Source organism: Martes martes, assembly GCF_963455335.1.
Source record: "Martes martes genome assembly, chromosome: 10".
NCBI lineage: Eukaryota > Metazoa > Chordata > Mammalia > Carnivora > Mustelidae > Martes > Martes martes.
Genome location: NC_137898.1, coordinates 95840413 through 95860293, shown reverse-complemented (window position 1 = coordinate 95860293; position 19881 = coordinate 95840413). Strand labels below are relative to the sequence as shown.

Here is a 19881-nt window from a genome sequence, read left to right as displayed (position 1 = left end):
GGGTGTGTGCCCTGTGACGGGAGAGACTTCCAGGGTGACACTCGCCTTCTCTCGGGGTACGCAGGAGGACCCGTGCGTGATTAAAAAGGGTGACTGATCCTCGGCTTCATCTGGTGATTGCCACGTGGACAGACAGGATTGGCATTGTGAGGTCGTCCAGTCTTTGGAGAAAACTTAGAGACATGGATTGTTAAAATGTGAACTCTCCCACTTTTTAGATGTTGACAGAATTTATAAAAATGCCATGGGGTGTCTGGGTGGCTCAGTCGGTGAAGTGTCTGCTTTCAGCTCAGGTCCAGGTCCCAGGATCCTGAGATTGAGCCCTGCATAGGGCTCCTTGCTCAGCGCGGCGCCTACTTCTTTCTCTCTCTCTCTCTGCCTGCTAGTGTTCTCTGTCTTTGTCAAATAAATAAATAAAATCTTTAAAAAGGACAAAAAAGAATTTATAAAAATGCCGGACAGGCAAGAGTCAACACAGGGTGGCCAGTTGGCAACCTCTGTCAGAGAGCCAAGACTCATTGAAGGTTTTTAAGGGGGCGTGGCCATGATCAAATTTGAGTTCCAGAAAGATCCTCTGCTGAGGAGGTGGAGGGTGGGCAAAAATGGGGCAAGGCTAGAGGCCAGGAGACCAATGAGGGCCCGGGAAGAGAGAGAAGGCCTGAGGCAAAACACTGACAATGCCAAGCACAGAAGAGCAGTGATGATCCTGACAGAGAATCAGCCTGTCGTGGTGGGTCTTGGTGTAGTCCCACCTCGGAGCCTGGCCACAGGGCCAGGAGGTTGCCCTGTGAGCGGGTCCTCCATTCCCTGAGGGTTTGCCTCTGCAGAGGGCCCTGCCGCCCTGGGAGCCCATGCCTCATTTCCATCTGAGGTAGACAGATCACGAGGACTCCAGTTCCTTCTGGAGTTCTCTAGTTCCTTAGGAAAGTCTAGGATGAGCCCACCAGTGCCCACATTGCTTATAGGGTTTTATATGCAATACCTGTACTTCCAGGCACAGCCCCAAGATTAGAGGCTCGGGCCCAGGCAGGGCCTGGGGACCGTGACTCAGGGGACTTTTCCAGTTCCTCTGTAACTGGGCGGCCAGGACTGTGTGGCGCCTGTGGGGGCTGAAGACAGGTGTGGAATGAGCCTCCGTTCTTCCCAGACTTTGGGAACGGCCGGGTGGGATGCATCTCAGAGTAAAGTATTTAATGCCGGGCCATTTTATCAGTATTCAATTACCCAGTTACTGCGTATTTTAGAGCCTGGTGGCGAGGGCCCACCGCGCTCTGACTGCCAACCTCATTCAACAAATGTAAGCAGCTGCAAGCTGTGGTCAGGTGATGAGGGGAGCACAAGGGGAACAGAGAGGAGACTTGGCAATGAGGTGGGACACCCAGGACATACCGTCTGGATGGGCGTGTGGTCCTTCCGGGATTTCCTCCTGGAACGGTCTATTCATGTTTTGTCTTTCTCAGAAGTTTTGCTCATATGCCCATGGAGGGGTTTTCAGAGAAGAACAGCATTCAGAGAGACTCTTGGTGTCCAAGAATGGCTTTTCATAATTTGTCGTCATCCCACAGGTCTGGCTAGGGCAAGGGCAGAAACGCTTTCATGGGCAGTGGGATGAGTGCAGAAGTCCTCAACCTTCTTGCTTTGCCTCTTTCTCCCTTTCCATTCAGCTGCTGCCAGCCGTGAACTCTTAACACTTAAAAAAACAGTAGCCCTCATTTATTATTACTATTAATATGTCCCAAGCATTGCACAAAATGCTCTAGATGCATCAGCTCTTTTAAAGATGCTACTGTTACCCTCCTTCTAAAGATGAGAAAATTGAGTTTGTATAGATGAAGGTTTGGTAAATGATGGACCCAGGTTTGGACCCAGAACTCTCTCTGACTCCCACATCTTTACTCTTAACCGGGGTGCGATACTGAGCTCCTTAGCATGAGCCTTAGAGCCCTCCCTGGCGGGTTAGTCTGGGCAGCCTCTGAGGTGTGTAGATGTCAGATGGAAGTTTGGTTTAAGGATTATCTGGTAGTCTAACCCTATCATTTTGCCTATGGGGAAATTGAGGCATGGAGGGATTAAAAGTTCCTTGTCCAAGATTGCACCTCAATGACGGAGTGAGGAGGGGCATGAACCCACCTCTCTGTTAGGGGTGCTCTGTTGGTTAAACTCATCCTCACTAAACCCCAGGCTCCTCTCTTTCCACCCTCCCAGCTTACATAGGGATGCTCCCTGATGCCGCTCAGCTTTCCTGGAGCGTGTGCTACCTCCTATGGGAAGCTTTGTCCTGCCCCTCTCTCTACATTGTTCCCAGACAAACATGAGCTTTCAACAACTCCTCCCTCGTTCATCATTTCACCAGTTTCCTCATATTAATAAACGCGAGTGGTCAATTTCATTTATAGTTCCTTCTTATTTTCAGACCTGAGTTTCAATTCTGGTTCCATGATGGCATGGCTGTTTGTGTGAAGGTTTTTGGCATGACGGCTTGCCTGCCAGGCCCACCAGCTGCTGGCTTTGGAAGGCCCTAACATACATGGCACGTAGGTGGTTCCCCAGCCTGCGTCCACGGCTCAGCGCCAAGTTACGCAGACTTCTCCACGGGTGCGTGGTCATGAGTGAAAGAAAAGGCCAGTGTGGAGAGGTTGCACGTTCACATATGTGTGTGTCTGTGAGAGAGAGAGGGAGAGGGAGAGAGAGAAGAGCAGATAGACAAAGAGATAGAGACAAGAAGAGACGGCGGAGAGGGAATGCTTCCCACACTGCTATTTATTCAGTTCAAAGAATGGTCCTTCTTACTCTTCTTCCTTTGAAGGGTTGAATTACTGCATGAAATGTTGGTGAACGGATACAGGAGTAAGGGTTTCTTAGTATGTAATTTTGTCAACTCTATCAGCCTCCTGATATTTTTTTAACATTTCAAAGAAGGGGGAAGCCACGTCTGGGAGATCACGCTGTGGGACAGCTTCTCACCCAGTGCAGTCTCCCTGAGGTGCTGGGGAGCTCACTACCTTCCGAAGAAGCCTACCCATTTTTGCATGGTTCCCATTGCTAGACTTCTCCCTTACACTGAACTGAAGGTTGACTTCCTCTAAAATCTAGCAGTTAGGCCTGATCCTACTGTCTAGAGTCACACAGCCCCTCTTTCATTCAGTTTCTTCAAATATTTGGAGGGCCACCATGTGGGAGAAGGACAGGCAATCTTAAAGAAGGACAAACGAAGGCACACGTCTTGTTTCTTCTCTCATATCTTCTACTGCACAGCCTCCTAGTAATGAAAATAACAACAAAATAGCGATAAAGAGTTAGCGTTCAGGGAGTGGTGATTTTGTGTGAGCCACCGTTCTAAGTGCTTTGCAGCTTACAGAATCGTTCAATCGTCACTCAAACTTCCGAGCTAGAACCCTTATTAGCCCGATTTTGCAGAGGGGAAACTGAGGCAGAGAGACATTAAGCAAGCTTTCCATGGTTGTGCCACTAGTAAGTAGTGGAGTCGGGACAGAAAACTGGGCAGTCTGATTCCAGAGCTTGGACTTTTAGCTACTGGTCACCTTTGCTCCCCTCTCCTCTTCTCTGTCAAGGTTATTAAGATACAATGCCTGAACTGCATCTCAAACCAATATGGACCAATAAGTCTGAAGTGAGGGGACTGTTCATCCCTCTGTTGGACCCTGTGTGGCTATTAATGCAACCTAAGATCACATGTAACGCGTTTGCAGCAACACACTCTGGGCTCATCCTAAACTTGTATTAAATTCTAATCACCTGCATCATTTTCTTTTCTTTTTTTTCTTACTTCCTCCCTCCCTCCCTCCCTCCCTCCCTCCCTTTCTTTCTTTCTTTCTTTCTTTCTTTCTTTTTTAAACCAGGTTACCCTATTCTGTGTTTTTGCAATTGACTTTTGAATATAAGAGTGGGATTTGGTGTATATATTCTTGTCAAACCTTTTTCTACAATTCTGTAAAAAATAAAAATGGATTTGCATGTGGACATGGGATATAGTAATTTGGTGGTTTAGAGTGATGATAGGATTGTGGGCTCTCTTTCTTTATTCTCAGAATTATTTCTTTTATGGCTGTCATGATCTTATTGTGCAAAAACTGGTAGAGAAAAAAATGGACTTTTTCATTTTGGCCCATTCTTGCAGCTTGTTAAAAGCTTTATAACACTCTTGAATCCATCTCTCCAGGAGCGGCTGTCCTTCCCAGTTTTGCAGCATATGCAAAAGGCCATATCTTCTTCTAAGTTGCTGGCGGCTCAAGAGTCAATCCCAGAGAGCAGGGATAAAGTGCTACTGCATGCAATTCAGTCTAGAGACTTCTTACATTGAGTTCACGTATGCTCAGTAGCAGTGTGTCTGTTGTTTACAAGACTCTAAGTTGGAGCCCATGGCCGACCACTGGCAACCCATGGCTGGTTCTGAGCTGCTGGTTGCGGATTCTGTTGGGAAGGAACAGGGTCTACCAATGAACATTCAACAGACAATACTGAGAATCCAGTACCTCCTGGGCCCTCCGCTAGGTTCTGGGGCTTCACAGATGCATGAGATGCGGTCCTGTCTTCAAGGAATTGCAGTCCAAGGGTCTGCACTTATCTCAGAGAAACTTCTTTGAACCATTAACCTCAGTCATGCAGATGTCAGTAGACAGCCCCAGAGGAAGGGCCTCAGCCTGGTGGACGTCATCATGAACAAAAGGGACATTTTCTTTCCATGAGCACATCACACTATACCCCATGCCTGAATTGTCTATCTGAAATTCCTCTTCTTCCAAGAAGCCTCTCTGTCTTAATTAAAAGGAAGATTTTTTTTTTAAGATTTTATTTATTTATTTGAGAGAGAGAATGAGAGCAAGCCTGAGCAGGGAGGGTCAGAGGGAGAAGCAGACTCCCTGTTGAGCAGGGAGTCCAATGTGGGACTTGATCCTGGGACCTCAGGATCATGACCTGAGCTGAAGGCTGTCGCTTAACCGACTGAGCCACCTACGCGCCCTAAAAAGAAGATCCCAAAGGGTTGGGGCAGGTGAGGGGGCTCCTCTTCTTCGTGTCATTTCCTTGTTGGAAAACCAAATGGCTCTACCAGCTTCTGGCCCAAGCCTGACCTCTCACTCAGAGTCCTGATGCTCTGGCCCCAACTGGCCTACTCAGTGCTGGTTCCTCCTTGGTCCCTCTCAGGCAGACCAGCTTCTGCATTGCTCCAGGGCACTCCATGCTGCCCCCTCCCCCTCATCCTTGCTTGGATTCCTCCCTTTCTTGGAATGCCCTCTTGCTCTCATCTACCAGCCAAACCTTGCCTGTCTGGTCTCCAAGGCCCCACTCGCGTTCTCCCTCCTCCTGAATACTTCCTTGAGTGCCTCAGCTCTCGCCAACTTCCTTTCTCTGTGGAGAGAGTATTATAGTCCCTACCACGCAGTTCAGCACTACTGTGCATATGGTCTTATCTTCTCTGATGCTGTTCTATGTAGGTCATCTTATTCCCCAGTGACAGCATGGCAGCACTTCTATACCAGGACCCACACATGGGTGTTATTCCTGCTGCACCCACCCAGTGTAGACCATGGAGCAGACACATGATAAGCTTGTGCTGGGTTTTTCTTTTTCTTTTTTAAGATTTTGTTTATTTGAGAGAGAGAGATCAAGAGAGAGCACAAGCAGGGTGAAGGGAAGAGAGAGAAGCAGACTCCCTGGTGAGTGGGGAACCCGATGTGGACTCGATCCCAGGACTTTGGGATCATGACCTGAGCCAAAGGCAGACAGATGCTTAACTGAGCCACCCAGGTGCCCGTGCTGGGTTTTTCTTGTTGTTGTTATTACTTTCTTCCAGAAAGAGAATTAAAAGCAGTCACATTCTTTATCTTTCCAGTCTTACCCTCATTATGCTTCTCCAGGCACCTTCTTTCCCTTTTATCCCAGTTTGGACTCTTCACCTTTCCTTGAACATTCTCTCCTCCGTGGGGACCTTCCTTAATCCTGCGGTAAACAACAGCCTCGGCTTTGTGGTTTGCGGGTGTTGTGCAGCCTTCCCTGTATAGGTTGCAAGCCTTCATGGGGGCTGCGCAGCTCCGTCCCCCTGCATGGGGTCCTCCATCAGACCGGAGGCATCAGTAAATGATTATTGCTTTGGTCAGCTCAGGGCTCTTAGCAGCCATGAGCCTGTTTTTCTCCGGGATTCCTATAGGGAAGGGGATGAAACTCACAGGAAATTGAGGCACCAAGCAGATAAGGAGGGAGTGATCCTCTCTCTCCGTCCTGGTTAGCTGTCCTAACCAATAGTCATCCTGCACCCAGAGTCCCTTCATCAGGAAACGTTCCCACTCGGCACTGTGGGAATAGAGTCCTGGCTTTGCTCCCACAGCAGACCCACTCTGAGGCTACCCTCTGCCCCACCTCAAATCTCACTTCCAGCAGAATCATACACATCTATAAAAACCCTTTCTTTCATTGACAGGTGAAGTCCGGAGGAGGATTCTGAGGCTTCCTGTCCTCCATGCCGCTCACCAGAAAAGGAACTGTGAACTGTAAGTAACTGTGCTCGGTGTTTCCATGCTGACTCAATGAGGTTACCGGTTAAGGACCAGCCCTGAACCTGATCTTTAACAGCCATGCATTGTGCAAGAGTGATACTCAACAATGAGCCGGTCAGAATGTAAAATATGGTGGACTTCTAATTAGATTAGGTCTGAATGTGACAAAGAAGCCCTGTAATATGACATCCTACTTAATTAGACGTTAGTGATTGTGCATTAAGGTAGACTTGACGTGTCATGTGTGTCATGAGTGTCGGAGAGGGAAGCTCTTGGGTTTGCAAGGCCAACCCAGCCACTGTCATCTGTGGGCTGAGCTGGGGAGGCAGTGAGCAGAGGAGGTGGGCTCGTTCAGAGCCCACACGTGCTGTTACACCTTGGTTTATTTCCAGGGGAGTGTGGGGGAGGGGAAGGGAGACACTGCTGCTGGCGTCCTTTACATTGGCACAGTTATGGCCCCACCGCCAGCGTTATGTGTCATTTTGGCCCGCACTTGGTGAAAGCCCACCCACCTGGAGGAACCCAGCCCAAGTCTGGTCTCCTCAATGAACCCTTCTTTGGTAACTCCAGCTAGAAGTGCTTTCTCTCCCTCTCCCCGAGTTTTGCCGCACTCACACGCCAAGCGCCCCTCTGGTCTGCACCTTCCCACATGCCCCCCAGTGAGGATGTGAGCTCCTGGAGGACAGTCTGGGATTCCCATGTCTTTCTGTCCCCATGGCACCCTCCACCTGGTCTGTGCTCCACAGATGTCCGTCAGAAGGTTGGGTTGCCCTGGGCTGCAGAGCTTCCCACCCTGCTTCTGGGGCTCCCGGAGGCTGGGCTGCCGCCACGCCTCTGAGAGGACATTGGCTTCCAACCAGTCCGGGGAATTATAAATGATTAACCGTTATCAGCACACATCTTCACCTCTGTGTAAAAATAGATTGACTGTAATGAGTATTTGAATAAATCATAAGAATGGCCGCCATGCGATCGTCTAACATCCTGCCAATGGCTGCCCGGTGAGTGAGCAGGGCGCCGGCCCTCCCGCCTAATGGCCTGCGATTCAGTGCTGGTCGCCTCCGTGATTGACGGGCTGCGGCTCCCAGGGCACCTCCTCCGCAGCCCAGGATCTGGAGGGGTTGGAGCCCGGCGGGGGAGGCCCTGGGGAAGGGGCGGGTGAGGAAGGGGTTCCGGGAAAGCCTACCTAGGAGATGCGGCTGGGAGGCTGGGGGAGCCACAGTGGAAAGGCCTTTGTGAGAATCATGTCTCCTTGCACAGGAGGTTAAAGGGACCTCATAAGTCAAGTCAAGTAGGAGAGAAGCAAGCTGAGAGTGAACCTTAATGAGAGTGGAGAGTGTGGGGAAATAGGTCTGCACATTCCCTCCCTGCCTCCGAGGGCACCAATGCCTGGCTCTGGGTCACCACACCCAGGGCGAGCTCCCTCACAGGGACGCGCTCTTGGACCCGCAGTGAGGAGCAAGGAGAATCAGGCTTCTCTGGGTCCTGGGATTCTGAGGTGGCAAGATTCAAATGCTCTTTCAAGGGAGTGTTTGCCAAGGCTGCCTCAGGCTTGAGCATCCTGCGTTTTGGAGAGGGAGGAAGAGGAGAGGGGGCAGCCTCAGGGGGCCTGGGACCAGGTGAGGAAGGCATAGTCTGAAGTCTCAGAGTGAAGACCAGGGAAGGCTGGACTTGAGAAGGAAACCGAAAACATTCAATTTAATCCCAGAGGTGTTACAGTCACTTCGGCTGTGTAACAGGCCACCCCAAAACTCAGTGTCTTCACAACGTTTATTATGCGCATGTTTTGTGAGTCAGGAATTCAAACAGGGCACTGTAGGGATGCCCTGTCCCTGTTCCCCTGGGGCTGAGACCTCAGGAGAGGCAAGTGAAAACCTGGGTGCTGGAATCATCTGAAGGCTCATTCACTTATCATTTGGGGGGCTGATACGAGCTGTTGGCTGAAATATTAGCTGGGGCTGCCACGCGGGCCCATGTGACCACTCCCTATGGCTCAGACTTCTTTGAACTGGAAAACCAAGGGCGAGCACCCCAAAAGCGAACAAGAGCCAGGTGGGAGCCGTATTGCCAAGGTCAAGTAGCATCTCTTCCACCACGTTCTCTTGACTGGGACAGTTACAAAGGCCTACCTCCCAAGCTGGGGGAGGTTTGTGTCAAAGATCAGGACTTAAGAGGCAACTGGGGCTGTGTTGGGGACTGGGGAAGTCTGGGCAGCCCTTCCTATCTGACCCCACGTCCTCTCCTCTCCTTCCTGCCCTTCGGCCACACACTAGAACCTGCACCATTAAAGGACCAGGCCCCCTTTCCTTTGTCATTTTCTTGACCCGGATGCGCCTGAATTTTGGCAAAGAATCTGAGTGCCTGAATGCCTTGTGGTGACTTAAGAGGATAGAAACAAAACTCAAGCAACGAAAGAGTGGAGACAGAACCAATTCATGTTCCTGAGGGGCTGAGATCGGAGAATGGCTAATGCTGGAAAGGGAGGGAGTGGGGAGGAGAAGGGTAAATGGGCTTGGTTGATAAAAAGGTGTGGGGGTTTGGAAACTTAGGCCCAGAAAGGAATGTTTAATTTGGACACATGAAGGAACAGATAAAAACATAAAGCTCATTTGTATTTCCAAGGCTCCAACTTGGTGGGGGAGGGGGGAGTTAGGGCTTGAAATCCAAGAGCAAGAGTTTGGGTTCCGACTTAGCACCTTCATGATCCGGGCTCATCTGCTGGTCTGCAGATCGCTCACGTCCTGAAGGCAGATGGGACCGTACGCCTTTCCCAGGACCGCTGTGGGGACCGCCGGGAAGGCAGCATGTGAGAGCGCTGTAGCCATTCTTGGCACACAATAGCTCCTCCAAATGGTTCAGTCATTCCTCCACCCAGGAAATAAATAAGAAGCGGAGTTGGAAAAGATTGTTTCTCTCCATTGCTCCTGACAAGGGATGGTCAAGAATCTTTCCTTTAGCTGTACCCTCCATAAAAGTTCACTCATAAACTATTGATATTTTAATAATACACATTAGCATCTTGCCCTTTGACAAATGAATATTGAATGAGCAATAAAGAGGCAAAAGAGTAACCAGGTGCAGGGCTGGCAGAGGGGGGGCTGGGATCTTGCCTCCTTGTCCGAGGGAATGCCCCTTTCTAGGCACCATGTGACTCACCTCTCTGTCCTCAGTGACCGCTAGGAAACAGCTTTTAAAAAGTGCTCAGACTCCAGCCCAGCCCAGTCCAAGCAGGATTTCTCCTACGGTTTCTTACCCTTGGCCAGAAGGGACTTGGGAGAAGAGAAGAGAGGAAAAGTCACAGAAGAGCTCTGAAAGGCACGGATGTTTTGCCCCCTGTGCAAAACACCTTAGATCTCCCCTCTCCCTCTGCTAAGGGTGCAGACTTCTTCCTGATAACATGTTCTCCCGCTGCGTGAAATGAAGGTCTGTGCCCACCAGAAACCAGTCAAATGAGCTTAAGATATGTAGCCGGGGTGCAGGAGTGGGAGAGCAACTGGCCCCAGGGGGGGTCCCAAGCAGACCAGGTCTGGCCACTCACTGCTGATGAAATCCACAGGCAGAGAGAGGAGCGGTGGGGAAACAAGAAAGGGATTTATTTCAGTGAGGCCAGCAGCGGGCTCACGTCACAAAGACTGTCTCCAAAGTGCTGAAAATACATCCAGGTTTATATAAGGAAAATGTGGGACAAAGGTCGGTGGGTACGTGCAGGTGGGCAGTGAGGGTCAGGTCGATCATTGTTGTGGGGGCAGTCACGTGGGGTCTTGCTGGTGTCAGGACAGTTGTTACTGCTTGACAGGGTAGTCTCGGTGCCTGTCGTGGGATGCTTTGCCCACTGGGTCGTTTCTCTGAGTGAAGAGATAAGCTGGAAAGAAGAACTTAATTAGAAAGTACAGGCTGAGCTTGACATGGAGGTAGTCCTCTTTCGGAAATAACTCAGACTCTCCCACCTGCCTCTCGTCCTGTCTCCTCCACGTCTTGATGGACACCTATGGTTGGGGTCGGGGGCGTGTGTTGAGGTTTATAAGACAGAATTTCCTGCCTCTTGCAGCTCCTGCTCCCAGCCCGGCTGCCACAGCCTCCAGTTTCTCGTGGCCTCCATCTGGGCGGGGAGTCCTTGAGTGTGCAGAGAACAGTGACAGGGGCTCTTCGTTGGTCCGGCTTAATTGGTGTGATTTAATGGCGTTTCTGGCGGATTCAGATTTATACGGCTTTCTGAGCTGCAAATCTGCTTTCTAAATGTAGAATTTTTGTGGAGTGGTAAAAAATAATGGCTGTTCTGTGATTCCTGCCTCCCGAGCTAGGAGATTGCAATTTACATTATGCAAATAGACATTATGCAATCAAGGCACTTTAGCAGGAATCTGGCGGCAGCCTGGCCGCTGATGAGATGCCGAGGTCTGTAGCCCCAATTGGAGGGGCTCTGCAAGAGCGGAGATGAAGTGGGGAGCGGGTGGGGCCGGCGGGGAGGACGCAGAGTCTGTTCCTCTGGCCCAAGGAGGCAACGTGGAGCCTGCCCAGAGATGAATGCATCCGGGGAGCTGCCAAAGCGACTCTCTCAATTAATGGCTTTGTTTAATCATACCCCCTGTCCAGAGGAGTATTGTCTTACGGATAATTTCGTTTGCCTAACGAGATTTTGCTAATTAAATCTCCTTTCAGTTGGTGTGACTATGCAGGAGAGGGGGCTATTTGAAGTCGTCTCCATAAACCTTTCTGGAGAGGAGCTGAGAAGGAAGGAAAGAAGGGAGGGGGAGAAGAGAAAGGAGGGGAGGGAGAACCCGGCCTGCTGTGAGCGGGACTGGAGAAGGTTTGAGGGTTTGAGAACGACAAGGTGGTGGCCACCACCCACCTTGCCTTTCTGTCCTGTTTACTAGAAATGAAGGCTTATAAATCTTTGTCTGGCCTAAGGGATTTAGGCCGCCATTTTTACTTCCTCTGTGGCTCCTGTGACCTCCACCATTATCCCTTCTCAAGTTCTTCCTGGATCCCCAGGACATTGTAAAGGATTTCCAAGCATGGCTCCTAGTAGTTGTGGCTGCGGGTGGTGGTGACGGCCATGGGGGAGCCCTCCCCCACTTTTGCTCTTAGCCAGCCAGTCTGGCTCTTCAGAGAGGAAAGATTGCTCCCAGATTGGCCATTTCTCCAGGGATAATTGCCTGAATCAAAGAGGAAAATACCTCGTCAAATTCATTTATCATCAGAGTTAGCCAAGGAGAGCCTCCTATATATGGAGGAGCCTAACACTGTGCCTGACTGGCGGGAACCTAATTAATGCCGTTGCATCTGACTGGCCCCACCTGTGCTCCAACACCGTGGTGGGGCTTTACTGTCTACAATCTACTTGGCCTGACTGATCACGGGCTTCCACGCTCAACTCTTGTCTACTTTTCCAGTTTCATCTCCTACCCCCTCTTTGCTGTTTCCTCCTCCCTTTTACTTATAGACACTCAGACACAAAGGTACTTTCCTACTCCTGATACCCCCAATATGCCTAGTTGCTCAGTTGCCCCCAGATACTCTGTATAACTTCATACCCTAGAGACTTTGCACGTGCTATGTCCTCTGTCTGGAATCTTCCTGACCTGGTAACCCTGTTCCTCTTGTAATACCCAGCTCACATATCTCCTCTATGACTACCTCCTCCCAGAGCTTCCCTGCCTTTTGTGAAACACTGCTGTGTCCTCATCATCCCAGGACCTCAAACACAGTTATTTGTCTATCTATCCAAGTTAAGGATGAAATCTTATTCTTTTCCTAATCCCAGTACCTAGAACCAGGCCTGGCCATCATAGGCACCCTGTAAGGTTGGTCGAATGAAAAAAAGAATGAATGAAGGGGACCTGGGTGGCTCAGTGAGTTAAAACCTCTGCCTTCGGCTCAGGTCATGATCTCAGGGTCCTGGGATCGAGCCCGCCATTGGACTCTCTGCTCAGCAGGGAGCCTGCTTCCCCCTCTCTCTGTCTCTGTCTGCCTCTCTGCCTACTTGTGATCTCTCTCTGTCAAATAAATAAAAGCTTAAAAAAAAAAAAAGAATGAATGAAGCTAGGAGAAGAGGGTGGTGTGATGGAGAGGCATTTTCTGGGAAGTCCTTAAAGCCCCAGGCTGGGTGATGGTGGTGGGAAGTCAGGAGACTGATTTCTGCTGAGTCTCTGCAGAGTTAGTTCCCTGTCCATTATCTTTACTTCCTGGCTGGGAAGGCATTACCTCTGTGGACTAGGTCATGCACTTCATGTGTCAGCATCTCCCATCACCCATTCTGACATAAGTTCTGTGAGGTGGGTATTGTTTTTGTAGAGGGACCTGAGACTCATTTGTCCTCATCAGAAAGCAAAGCAGGGTTTAGCTGTAATTGGGCCCACTGGCAGGGCCCCAACAGGATCTACCTATAGCTAGGCAAAAGCTCCTGTGCTTCCCAGTGTCCCTCCCCATCCCATCCATCCATCCACCATTCATCCATCCACCATCCTTTCATCCATCACCCATCCATCCATCCATCTATCCATCATCCATCCAACCATGCATCCATCCACCATCAGTCCACCATCCATCTATCCATCCACCTATCCATCCATCCATCTATCCATGCATCCATCCATGCATCCATCCACCATCCATGTATCCATCCATGTATCCATCCATCCATCCATCCATCTATCCATGCATCCATCCATGCATCCATCCATCATCCATCTATCCATCCATCCATCCATGTATCCATCCATCCATCCAGCCACCTACCCATCCATCCATCTACCACCCATCTATCCACCCACCCACCCATCCATCCATCCATCCATGCATTCATCTACCCATCCATCCATCCATCCATCCATCTACCATCCATCCATCCATCCATGCATCTACCCATCCATCCATCCATCCATCCACCTACCTCTCCATCCATCCAGCATCCATCCATCTATCCATCCATCCATCCATCCATTCACTCATCTATCCAACACCCAGCCAGCCAGCCAGCCTAGAAGTGTATCACGCCTTTGCTGCCATGACACCTAAGGCTTACACAGTGCTGGAATGCTTATACATGCTATAGGATGGGGCAAAACTCAGCCCCATAGGATGCCTCCAGCTGCTGGGTCTGAACTGTTGCCCAGCTAGTGGTGGGGATGTCAGGTGTGGAGGAGTCTGCATTCCATGCTAGAGAGCATGGGGCAGCCCAGAAGATATGGCTCCTTTATCTTCATGTGTGTCATCACATGTGTGTGTTATGTGTGTGAACACAGGCAGCAGGGGGTGTGTGTATGAGTGAGGCAGTGTTTGTAAAGAGTGACTTTGTGTTTTTCTTGGTTCCTGGGTTTTAGTGCTCTGCTTTTTGCCTTGCTGTTTCCCTCTCGGTCGGGTATATCTGTCAGTATGCTGTCTCTGCATCTAGGCTTTTACTCATCTTAATATCCCCACCATGCTATCCCTGCCCTGAGTCTGAAGTGTTTCTTGGTACATAATAGGTGCTCAACCAGTGCTCCATGATTCACTGAATGGCTGAATGGCTGAATGACTGAATGATTGAATGAATGAACAAGCATGCATTTTGGTGTCACATAGACCTGAGTTTGAACCCTAGTTCTGTTATTTATGTAGCTGAGAACTTGGGATTAATTTTCTCATCCAGAAAGCCAGAATACTGAAACTACCTATTCTATCTTTCTCGAAGGGCTGTTGATAGAGGATTATAAGAGATATGTGAAAGTGGTTTATAAACTATGAAGCACTATACAAGTATAAGAGGTTATTATTATAATGGTTATTACACTTGAAGTGATCATTGTGTTTGAAAATTAGGGATTCTGTTTTCAGGAATATAAAATCATCCTGGCCTGATTTGAACTCTGAGACTTACAGAGCAATCATTATAGGAACTGATGTAGATTGCCCAACTATAAGAACTATCGGGGGCAGGGGCGGGGGCTGGTGAAAATGGCCCATCTTCCCTTGTGCCACCTGTCCCCCAAGTGGACCCACGTGGGAAGTCTCTCCTGAGTCTGCAATTGCCTAGACTTCTGTGCTTCATTATCTTTGCAAACGTTGTTCCCTCTGCCAGGAATCCTTCTCCCCTTTTCTCCACTTTCTTTTGACCCTCTCCTGCCAAGCTGCCACACTGTCCCTGGGCTCCCAGGTTACCAAGTACGCCTCCCTGAGGGCATTTATGGCAGCGCACCTGCGCCTGTGCACGTCTGCCACGCCCCCCTGCTCTCCGCCCAGCCCCGCGCCCCAGGCCACAGCACGCTCCTCCAGGGCCAAGGAGCCTCACTCTTCTCTGCAGGCTCGGAGCTAAGGGGGTGAACAGATGGGTGGTGCAAAGTGAAGGGAACGATTGGAGATTGGTAGATGTACAGGGTTTGAGTTTTTGAAGTCCCCTAATCTGTAGGGGAAGGCGAGGAAGAAGCTTCAGAGAAATGAGCACTGCCTTGCAAATAAACCCCAATTTCTGAAAGATATTTTCTACCCACCCTCATGCCCAAAAGATCAAATAGGCTGATCTTCCATGGGGTTACTGGGCCTGGGGACCTCAGTCCTCCACAGGTGGGTGACTGGTCATAAGCCAGCTGGGCAGTGAGACCTCTAGGTTGGCGCTGAGTCCTTAGGACAGGGAGGCACCTGCCTGTTGCTGACCCCTACAGGTGAGTGGTTACCCACATGGGGAGGCAGGTGCTGCCTACCGCCCCGCTCAGCCCTTCCAGATTCTTTCTCTTGGTGGAGTCAGCCCCAGCTGGTGGAAAATCTGTTGGAAGCCCTCCTAGGAACTGGCTCCTTTGCCTCTCTCCCTGTGTTTGGAGGCATCTTGTCTCCACCCTGCTCTGGGCTTCTCCCCCACACCCTCCCACTCCCAGCCGTGCTCCTGGAGCCCCAGGCAGCCGCAGCAAAGTGCCAGGGGGCTGGGAGGTTTTTCATTACCGAATGCACTGAACCTATTTGTGAGTGTTTTGCAAAGTGTTTAATCCAAGGTGTTCCCTCAATTAAATTAGTGCAAACATCTGTGTCCCACATCCACGTCCATTTGCATTCTGTGCCATTTATTACAGCGGGAAATTGGAATGCACCTTAGGAATACTTAGGACTGAATTAGGCTAGGTTGGGGTGGGCATCTCGGGCGGGGGGGGGCTTGTCTGAGGGTGCCTGTGAGGTTGGTCCACAAGGTGGATCCTTTTCCAGGCTTGGGACGTGAGGAGGAGCCACTTTCTGGTGCAGGAGACCGCACAGAGAGAAGCTTTGGGGACGTGGGACCACCGGTCTTGTGGGGGAGGTTGAGTGAGTTTAATTAATGCCCCTGATCCCCACCTGGGCCCAAGTACCTGCAGAGGCAGGAGGAGTTCCCTGCTGTTGTTTTATAACTTTAAACCCAATTTAAAAAAAAAAAAGTGTATCACATTCAAGTGACCCACCTGGGTCTCTCCCTGGGGGGCGGGGTGAGCTTTCCTGCTGGAAGGGGGGTTTTTTCATCATGAAACTGCTCAGCCTTGGTGACTGGCTGAGTGTGGGTGGCAGCTCTCTTCCTCACCATGTGATTCCCATGATTGTCAAGTACTTCGGGAGTCCTGCTGTCATAAGAATGTTGGGGGCACTTAAGAAGAATAGTTTCTGCTGTGTGACAGGCACTGCCCTCGGTGTTTCTCATGCATTATCCGTTGTAACCCTGCTACCAACCCTCTAAGACAAGTCCTCTCAGAAGAGCACAAATCAGGGAGCCGGGCTTAATCAGAGAGGTGAAGCAACACACCATTGTTCCCCAGCTAGAAAAGGGAGCAGCGAACGCGTGGTCACCAGAGCCCAGAAGACTGTGCTTTCTGCTGCCCACAGATAGCTCTCTCAGTTGAGGCAGCTGGGATTGGCTCTAAATCAGGGACCTGGCCACCTTCCCAAATCTGGTGGCCAGCATGCCCTGGCCAGGCTGTGCAGAGGCCCCGGTGGTAGTCTGTCTACTCCTGGTTCCTAGCCCTTTATGATAGGATGGCCTCCCCTGTGGTCCCCAGGGGCCTATGACGAGCCTGCAGGTAACTCACCTGAGGGAAGGGACTCCTGGCTTTTATCGAATGGGGCAGGGAGGAAATATGGAAATCTGGGGAGTGAGAAAGAGGCCCATGGGATGTTCAAGGACCCTAGAGATCAGTGAGTTCCTCAGTACTGAGTGGGGAAACTGAGGCTCAAAAAGAGTTAACACTCGCCTAAGGCCACTGAAGGTTTTGTGGTAGAGGCTGCAATGGATGGAACCCGGGGCTCCCAGCTCCTGAGAGGGAAACTGTGTCAGGGCCTGGCTCCCCAGGCCAGGGGACTTCAGAGGGCAGGTGCTGCTTTCTGGATGCAAAACGTAAGTCAAGGCTGGAGCAAGGAACCGGGGTGAGAAGGGGATGGGAGGCTGCTGTGGATGTATCTACTAAGGATCCGTCCGAACTGCCTTAACAGAGAACCTTCCAGGTCCTAGAGGGCCGCTAGCCATCTTCAGCCTGGGTCCTGGGGTGGTTTCTTACCAACTTCTAGGGTTTCACCTAGGGACATCTAGGGGCCAGCAGAACTTGGGGAGGCAAGACCTAGGCAAGGACCTAACGCTGCAAATGACCACCCGGTGTCCGGCTCTGTCTTCCCTTTGCTCTGTCCATTCTGTGGTCTGGGAAGCATCTGAAAGAATAGTATCCAACAGATACGAGCTCCCACTTCCTCCACCAAACATGTTTTACTTAGCCTTAGTTTGCCTATCTGTTACAGAGTAATAAAAACCCCATCTTACAGGGTCATTGGGAAAACCAAAGGAGACATAAGCATGCGTGACCCTGCTTTGGGGCTTAGGACATTACTGCTAGATTTCCTTTCTTTTCCATGGCTCCTGTCTGCTTTCCTTCTGAGACCCTGTGCCTGCTCCTGGATATAAAAGGGTGGGGTGGCGGGCGGGTGGTTCTGTCAGGATGTTGATAGGCAGCCCCCATCCCAGCTCTTCCTCCTCCCTCTTCTCTTTTCTTCCCTCCCTCTCTCATCAAAAGACTTTAATAAATGCATCTCAGCATGTGGCCCTGCCTGGGGCTTTATGAGAATGAATTGCTTATCCCAGCCTTTACTTCCTAGAGATGACAATTTACCATCTACATACATTTATTAAGCACCGACTGTGTGTGGTAGCCAGCTCTAGGCAGACCAGAGTCTGCCTAAGAGTGACTCCCAAGGCTCCTTGTCTCCCCCCAGAGCCCCAAGGGTTCCTGCTTTCTGCTTCTACACGTGAGGTTCTCCTTGCCTCGAACGCTCTCCATCCCCTTCATTTACCTGGTTAGAAGTCAGTGTCTTGGTGATGAGTATGGGACTGCATCCTGGTTAGGGCTTATCATCCTTGAGCTCCTGGTGCACCTTGGGCCCCTTTTTGTGATTCTTTATCACACTGTATCCTAGTTACATCTTTCCTAGAGGTGCCTCGCTCTCCAGGGTTTAAGAGTCCAGAAGGTGGCATCCTAGGCTGAGCACGGGCCCTAGGAGTCACCTGTTCTGGCTCGCCTGTAGGCCAGCTCAAGCTCTGTCCATCCCTAACGGAAGAGAATGCCTGTTACGAGACCGGCTTTCTCTCCCATTAGCCTTTGGTTTTTTGGACAGACCAGTGGCATGTCCGATGGGAGGCTGGCCTGGCAGTAGGCCTCACTCTCTAGTTTCCAGGGTGTTCAGTCCGAGAGCAAGCCCCTGTTGCTTGTATTTGCAATTCTGGTAAGCATTCTCCCTCCCCAACCTGGCCTCAGGATATGGGATCTCCGGATGGAACGGAGGATAGGTGAAACAGAATGACCCCCTTCATTTACTGCCCTGTGTCATTGTCATATTTCCTTTTCCTGAAGAGTTTTCCTTCTCTCTCTCTGCGTGGCCAACCCTGCCCATAATCCCTAGTCCCGTGCCACCTCCTGCCCAAGTCTTAGGTCCCTTGGGGGAAGGCAGTTTCTCCCTCCCAGAGCACCTGGCCTGAACCTCCTGACACCGACCAGCGTCCGCCTGCTCCTCAAGCATATTCGCATCTGTCCTCTTCCATGAACCTGAGTCAGTACGAGGTTCTGCCCTGTAGCCTTCGCTCCACCTGGCATGGCCCCTGGCACATTCCGAATTTGTAATAAGTGTTTGCCCAATGAACGAATGAGTAGGACTACTCCTAGTTTCTCTCAGAGGGAGGTGTCTGGGTTCTTCTCCCATCCTCTGCTTTGGCTTTTGTGTCCCAGGGTTCTAATGGAGCCGGGGGCATATTCGTCACCAGTTACTGGAAAATGATTGCTATGACCAGCAAGAGAAAAGCAGGTATTAAATTCTGCTTGGTATCCTGAGCAGACTGGAATTACTACTACTACTACTACTACTACTACTACTACTACTACTACTACTTCTTCTTCTTCTTTTAAGAAAAAGAAAGAAAGAGTGCGTGCATGTACACACAAGCCGGTGGGAAGCAGTGGTGGTGAGGGGGAGGGCCAGAGGGAGAGAGGGAATCTTAAGCAGGCTCCATACCCAGTGTGGAGAGTGACATGCAGTTCGATCTCACAACTCTGAGATCCTGAGATCATGACCTGAGCAGAAATCAAGAATTAGGTGCTTAACTGACTGAGCCACCCTGGCACCCGTGCAATTACTTCTATATGGGCAGGCCTGTCTGGTCCCAGGACACTGGTACTCTACACATAATGTCTCCAAAACAAAGTAAGCAAGATAGGTCATTGGAATAAGAAAAAAAAGTTTTCAACTTTATTTATTGTTATTTTTTTTTATCTCATCCTGTTTAGATTCCCATTTCTGAGTATGTTCTATAAGACATATCATATATTGGTAAGGTAGTAGATCTAAGCCACACACACACATAGGTTGTATATACATATTACGTTATATATATACATACACACACATATTATATACAACATATATATAACATATAATACATATGTTAGAACATATATATGATATAAAATATGTATATATATATATAAAGGTTATATATACATATCGAAGGTGTATGAAAAATTTTTACTGGTAGACTTGTAAACTCATTTGAGGACCATGTGCCTAGGCCACTGCCCCACTGTCCAGGAGGTGGGACTACTTCATATTTGCTAGCGTCTCTGGACAAATGGCCCGCCCCCTAGTGTGGCCTCACATCATGCCTAAAGCTTTACAACCTGAATCTCACTAGATGACGAATTCCTTAGGGAGAGTCACTTGGGAGTCCTGTTCCCCCGTGACTCTCCAGGGCCTGGCACATTGCTGGTCCATTAAAGGTCTCAATAAATTAAGTGTGGTTTGAATTATTTTATTTGAATTGATTGAGACTATCTGAGAATCTTCCAAAATTTTAAAATTTGACTTCATTTCAATCCTTAGTCAGTTTATTTGACATATTTGCTAG

At 49.9% G+C, this 19881-nt stretch overlaps 1 protein-coding gene across 4 annotated transcripts in view; it reads left to right on the top strand.

The window, feature by feature from the left end:
* PKNOX2 (PBX/knotted 1 homeobox 2) overlaps positions 1–19881 on the top strand; it is a 304311-nt gene that overhangs the window by 112423 nt on the left and 172007 nt on the right. For all 4 annotated transcript variants that reach the window (XM_080816842.1, XM_080816843.1, XM_080816844.1 and 1 more), the window contains one exon: positions 6437–6506. The gene's annotated coding sequence lies outside the window, so the exon portion shown is untranslated. The remainder of the gene's footprint in view (positions 1–6436; positions 6507–19881) is intronic.